The 7,020-nt window shown below is 48.7% G+C and overlaps 1 non-coding gene across 1 annotated transcript; it reads left to right on the top strand.

The window, feature by feature from the left end:
- The first annotated feature begins 1,175 nt into the window (after positions 1-1,175).
- TRNAD-AUC (transfer RNA aspartic acid (anticodon AUC)) lies at positions 1,176-1,249 on the top strand. Its single transcript has one exon. It is a non-coding gene; the product is annotated as a tRNA-Asp (tRNA).
- The last annotated feature ends 5,771 nt before the right edge of the window (positions 1,250-7,020 follow it).

Below are 7,020 nucleotides of genomic sequence, written 5' to 3' on the forward strand. Positions count from 1 at the left end.
TAAAGGGAGTGGAAGGAAGGATGTGGAGGCTCCGGCTGTAGCTTCCTCCCCAAGAAATTTGGCGTAAGAGGCAAAAGAGCACCAGGATGATAGCTAGAGAGGATATGGCGTCAATTGAAAGGGCCTGTTGAGGTGAATGGGGTTTGAATATATAAACTACTAAGTAAGTGTCTCTTATCAGAAGGAATAAACAACTTTCTTTTCCTTCTCCTGTCAAATAAAAGGAGACTGGAGACGCTAATAAATCACTCCAGGGACCTTGTTAGTATCAGTCGCCTGCATTTTCTTCCTCACTCTCAGCCCAAGAAGTCTCTTGCAGCTTCAACCCCAGCCTACCAGATGGCAAGGTAACAAAGTGCAAGAGGATCCCGGAGGATAAAGGATCACTCCCCCAAACGCTAGCACCTGCCAGCTACTAATCTAAAGATGTATATTTCTAATGCTTCATCCTCTTTATATTTTAGGAGTTTAAAACATCAGAATGCAGGCATGTGCTCTGAGGAAAGCAGGATTGGGGGTTTTGTCAGCAGAAAACACACACACACATACATGTAGTCTGTTCTCATTTGGAAAGCCAGTTATGAATGAGCATGGTTTCCTGGGTAAGAAATTCACCTTTCCTTCCCTCCCAAGCAAGTCTGACCTCATCTGTCATTCTCGGTGTTATGGAGGATTAGTCTGAGACTGAGAACAGGTTGAGACATGCCCAACGAAGAGGCCCTGGATGCTGAGAAGAGGGAGGGAAGCTGAGCAGTTTTAGGTCTCTTAAAGCAACTGATGAGAGGTTAAGGAGATGAGGGTAGGAGTGGGAGAGGAGAGAGGGGTGGACGGATGGTGAAGGCAGGAGCGACAGATGTCTGTGATGATTTCAAGAGAAACACAAGACTAAAATAAACTCAGAGTCAGAAAACAGGAAGAATGTGAGAAGGAGAAAAAAGGTAATGAACTGAGAACTGCTGTGTATTCGATAAAACATAGTGCCCTCCAGATGGAGAAACAGCATTATCCCCCAGCAAAGTCCTCTGGAACATGGGGGAAATGCAAAAGAATTAATAGCTCTACTTGGTGTGGGATCATTTTGTGCTGAAGCTGGAGGAGAGATTTACCAAGCAACACCATTCCTGAGCCTTCATCACAATTTTTGAAAGGACAAAAAGAAAAAAAAAAAATGTAATTCCCTGGTGGTCCAGTGGTTAGGACTCTGCACTATCGCGGCTGAGGGCCCAGGGTTCAATCCCTGGTTAGGGAACTAAGATCCCACAAGCTTCGCGCAGCATGGCCAAAAAAAAAAAAGGACAAGATAAGGCCCTAGCTTGTTAGGCTTTCCATGCTCAAAAGTCCTCCTGTCGGTTTGCCTTCTGTCCTAATTAGAGGAAGCTATTTCTAAAAACAAACAGGTCATCTCCTCTATCAGATTCCGGTACAGCCCTCTTCCCACTGCTACCTGCATCCAGTGCCTTCTCATGACTTTGGTCTGCTTCCTGGTCTGCTTCCTCTATTCAAGTTCCTTCTCCAGCACCAGGGCTGCAGACCTTGGCCTCACCTCATCCTGCCTCCCCCTTAAACACATCCAAACATCTTGCTCAAGCTTCTAGCCCTACCTCCACCATGATGCTCATTTCCATCCCCTTTCCAGTCCCAACTGTAGCCTTCGTCATTCTTGACTTCCAGCCCTTACTACTTCAGTCGTTCTCCCCTTTCCCTCGACCTCCCTCCCCCCCAGCACTACTGAATAACGAATGGATTACTCAGCTTACAATATAGTTTTCGGATATTATCAGCCTCTGACTCAAAAGCCTCTAATGACTTCCCATATTCTCTATGAGCTCCTCTGCCTGCTGGGCAGCCTTTCCTCCAACTGTCATTTAGTGTCTACTCTGTGCCGGGCTCTAGGTACAAAGATGAGTAAGGAACTTGATGTTTACAGGGGAGAGGGATGGAAAACTCATTATAATTCAGACTTCATACTGTGGTGATAAGGGGGTATTGATGAGGGGTGCTTAACTCAGAGTATCAAGGAAGGGTTCCTGGGAGGTGGAAGTTATTTCTGTGCTGAGTCCCCAAAGGCAAATTGGAGTTAGCCAAGTGGTGAGTAAGAGGAAGAGCATTCCAGGCAGATAGAACTTCCTGTGCAAAGGCCCTGAGGCCAGAGAGCCGGCAGTATCTGGACATCACAAATGCTTCATTCCTGTTGGAGCGTGAGTGTGGAGTGGGAATGGCTTGTGGATTAGAAGAGGTCAGACTACAAAAGGCTAGGGTGCCATGTTAGGAGCTTGGTTTCATCTTGGAAGATGTGGGGGAGCCAACAAGGACGGCTTTTAAGTAGGGGTGGGACCCAATCGGATTTGCGTTTAGATCCATCACCGGCTATAGTGTGGAGACAAGACGGGGAGTGGAAGAAGAGGAAAACCTGGAGGCAGGGTGAGGCAGGGCCAGTTACAGGGCCGTTCAATAATTCAGGTGAGAAATGATGGGACTATTAGCTGCAGTAGCCCTTCTCCTGGGCACATATTATACGTTGCCTTGTATTGTTATTTAGGTACATGTTATTTTTAACCTCCTGAAATTCTTTCCTTCTCATAAATTCTTTGAAGATAAGTGCGGGACCTTAATCTTATCTATGTAGAGGCCTTTCAGTACCAGGATCTGAACTGATATCAGCTGAACCAGAGAAAGTGAAAAAAAAAAATAATAATAATGGGGACTAGCCCAGCAGCAGTAGGCAGGGGGTAGCTCACAGCCAAACAGAGAAAGGAATGTGAGGTTTCTTTCACTCAGGCCCCACGCTTCCTGCAGCCCATCTGGGCTCCCACTCTGGTTTCTGAGAAGAAAATTCTGAGTCACCTCTTTCTTCCTAAATTCTCTTCCCCCAAAGGGTTTGAAGGCTGTAGGGGTATTGGAGTAGGGAAGGAGCAGCACCCTCTGATTCTTTCCCCTTTTCCCAATATAGACAAAGAGCAGTGGTGTTGACAATGGCCAGACCAAGAAGAATGTAGCCAGAACAGAGCCCTCTGCCTCTGAGCCCTGGGACCTTGCTTCCACTGAGGGTGGAGTATCACTTGGAAAGTAGGCAGAGGGTGGTGAAATTAGCCTTGAGAAGCTGGGGAGGGGTGGGGTGCTTGAGAGAAGGCAGACATCCTCTCACAGAGCGAGTAGATTCAAATTCTTTCGGCGGCTTCTCTGGTTACCAGGCTGTCTTGAAGGTAATTGCTTGCTAACTCACATCCAGATCTTAGAGGCCCGTCGTACCCTTGATGCTCTGGGAGTTGTGGTTTTACCGACGCCCCCTTCTCCCCTCACCTTCTCCACTGTACTGAACCCGCTGGGAAAGAACAAAGACCAGAGTTCAAGTTCTAATGAGATCTCCAGTGAGGCAGAGGTGATAGTTGTCATTTCGTCCCAGGCAGAGAGATGTTGAAATCCCAGAACCAGCCCTGAAATTGGCTGTTGGCCTGGTGTGCGGAATGAACACCCTGGGGAGGCGGGCAGACCTGCGGAACCCAGTTTCTGGGAGAGGGGCTGGGAGTGCATATAGCCCTTCTGGGTTCATTTCTTCCCCAACCTACAGTCTCTCCCCCAGAGAGGGCATCTGAGTGCTGCGATTTAATAAGTCCCTGAAAGTCAGATATCACAAGTCATACTTGTGATAAACACAAGTATGCAACTTGTAAAGAAAACAGTAGAAGGTAAGTGAATCCTCGTATCCAACTGGTAAGAACTTGGACTAATGCTCCCAAAACAGAGCAGACAGATGTTAGTCCCTTCATTAACTACGGTCCTTTTCTGCATTTCTGTTGTGAGGGATGATCGATCCTGTATTAGTTTAAGTAAGACTCTGTGCCTCTGGAAACCAGCCATTCTATATAAACATTGACACTTGCTAGTAAAAGGCATAGGTATGCAATTCATATCTTCTCTTAATTAAAGCACGTTATCACTTATTTACAAGTGGTTAGGGCTGTAATAAACTAATCCTTAGGAGACCCCCCCAGCTCAAACAATCAAACAAAGATAATTCACTATAGAATGTCAATACGAACCTAATTGAAGAGTTTACTGCTGCATCTCCTTAGGGATATTAGGTCCCTTAAGGACTGCCTTGATCTCTGTTCAAGTTGTTCTCTCTTTTGGCCAGGGCCCTGGGGAGGCAATCAGAGTCCTTGGGCAGGAGGAAGAGGAACAGTATCTTCAATGGCCTGTGGAGCATCTCTGCCTCTTCCTTCCCTCCACTATACTCTGCTCTAAGCTGTACTTGTGGTTCCCTGAAAAGCCATGTTTTCCCAGGATTCCTCTGCCTGCAACGCTTTCCCCAAAAACCTGCTGGGCCAATTATCCTTGTAGATGCTTTTCCTTGCTGTAATGATTTGTTTAAATGTTCCTCTTCCTGACCAGACTCTGCCCTTCCCATCTCTAAATCACATTCATCTTTCTAGTCCCATAATCCAGATCAGAACCTAGCACATGGTAAGTACTTAGCATTAGTTGACTAGATGTTGTCTGGGGAGACTCAAGTGTTGGTTTGGCCCATTCACAATCTGTGTGACTTTCAACAAGTCACTTAATCATTCTGAGTTTTAGCTCTTTCATTTAAAAATAAATCCTGCCAATTCCAACTCACACAGTTAGGAATTAAAAATGAGACAACTGTGGAAGTGCTGAACAAAATGCCAGGTGGCAGAGGTGGTAGGAAGGGTGTTCAGCTCCAAGCAAAGACATATTTGTCTTAGTCAGCTCGTGCTGCCATAACAAAATGCTGCGGACTGGGTGGCTTAAACAACAGAAATTTATTTTCTCATAGTTTTGGAGGATGGAAGTCTGAGATTAGTGTGCCAGCATGGTTGGGTTCCAGTGAGGGCTCTCTTCCTGGCTTGCAGACGGCTGCCTTCTCATTATATACACACTCTGGTGATGGTGATGGGGAGAGCTCTCTTTTCCTTCTTCATATAAGGCTACAATCCTTATGAACTCAATTTTAATTACCCCCTAAAGACCCTATCTCCAGATGCACATTGGGAGTTACAGCTTCAACATATGAATGCAGGGGCTGGGAGCACAATTCAGTCCATAGTAATATTAAAGGAGATTCAACAGCACATAGAGCCCTTCAGTCCTGCCCCCATGCCCCCCCCCAACCGCTTGCACATCTGGCACCTCTCTGAGTCCATGCACCCTCTTGTCTTGTTCTCTGGACAACAGATTGTCTTTCTCATCCTGGGCCAACATTTATTCTTTCATAACTCCCTTGTCTTCCGGGCTTGGGTTTTGGTGCCTACACTTGGAGTGTGTAGTAGTTGAAGCTATCTTATAGGCTAAGATGTAAAAAGGAAGTCATCAGGCATTTTGATGCCAAACTGAGCCAAGGATACAGGAGTGGCCCTGGAAGAACAACTGAATTTCTTCCCCGATTCAGAGGTGACTGGAAAGAGGCTGTCTGTGTCTTACTAGTATATCTGGAGAAATAACCAGTAAGGTCTTGGGAAGGTATTTTGCAGCTACAGTATATGAATCATGACTTGTATACCAGTCCCAGTAACTAAAGCATTTATGTGGCATATCCTATGGCTTACGAAGAATACTTCATATTATCTCATCGTCACACTAATCATTTCTCAGACGAGGAAATTTAGGCCTAAATGGCCCAGCAAGTCTCATGCCTAGGTCCTCTGACTGTACATCCCCTAACTCTTTCGATCATACCAAAGTAACCCCACCATACCACTTAAAAGAAATCACAGGGCTTTAAGAATCAGCGAAGCTAACTCTTTATGCTCCTCCACTCTGACCATGGAAAGCTGGAAACTTATTTGCCCCATATGAATCCTTTCTTCTGCTTTGGAATTTTATCCAACTTGAAGTAAAAAATGTTTGGAATGAGGTAGCATTCTTAAAGACTTTACAAATGCAGAGTATTAATTATTTTATTAGCTTCCTTTGATTTGGGGCCAAGTTTCAAGGGACCCTGAACACTTTCTTAAGTGTATTTCCTTGGGATGCCCTGCCCACCCGGGACAACTGAATGACGGAGACACTACTGTATCTGGTTTTAATCATATCCCTTAATAAACGTTAATTTAGTTCAGAACATTTTATGTGCCAGGGGCTCTGCCCTGCAGGAACTCACCTTCCAAGAAGTCAGGGGTAGACTCTGCCCCTGAAGAGGGATGGTGGAAGTGAAACTCTCTGGTCTGCCCCTTTCTTTCCTCCACCCCTCCCTCCCCCCATTTGGTCGGTCAAAGTCTCAGTTCTGACCCAATCACCCTGGAAGCTGAGACACTCTTTTGGGGATCCGCAACACTCCCTGCACACCACACCAGCAAACCAAAGCGCGAGGGTCACGCACGGTGGAAATCTTCCTCTGGGAGGGGAGGGGCGGGGGCGTCAATCCCACAGAGGAGCTACAAGGACTTTTCACAGGGTGCAGTGCACTTGGGGAGGGGCTCCCTGGAACGCACGACCCCAGCGCCCGAGGGCGATTCCCCCTCCAGCCCAGTGCCCCCTCGGCCCACACTTCGCGGTTTTTCCCGGCCCCCGGCCGTCGGGCGGGAGAGAGCTTTATTTTTCCGGCCCCCCTTCCACGGGGCTGCGCAGGCCGGAGACCCTCCGCCAAGGCCTCCACCCATCGCCGGAGGAAGGGTGGGGAGATTCGGGGAGGATTTCGAGGGGCGGGAGGTCAGGCGGGGCCGGAGGAGGCTCCGAGGAGACAACGCGGTCAGCGCGGTGCTCCCACAGGCTCAGCCGCCGCGGAGCTTCCTCCCCTGCTCCCCCCTTTCCGGGAGGGCAGGCGGCGGGGAGAGGAGGTTTCCTGCGCCGGCTCCCGTGGCGCCTGAGGCCGGGCCCCTCGGCGGCCCCGCCCGAGAGCTAGCCGGGCCTGGGCCGGGGCCGGGGCCGGGGCGTCTGCGGGAGCCCGGGCCTAGCGCGCGGCGCCGCAGGCCGGAGGGAAGGGGCCGGCCGAGCGGCGCTAGGAGTTGCGCCCCGCCTCCTCCCTCCCTCCCTCCCTCCCCTCCCCTCCCTCCCTCCCCT

The sequence above is a fragment of the Physeter macrocephalus genome, unplaced genomic scaffold (assembly GCF_002837175.3).
Source record: "Physeter macrocephalus isolate SW-GA unplaced genomic scaffold, ASM283717v5 random_577, whole genome shotgun sequence".
NCBI lineage: Eukaryota > Metazoa > Chordata > Mammalia > Artiodactyla > Physeteridae > Physeter > Physeter macrocephalus.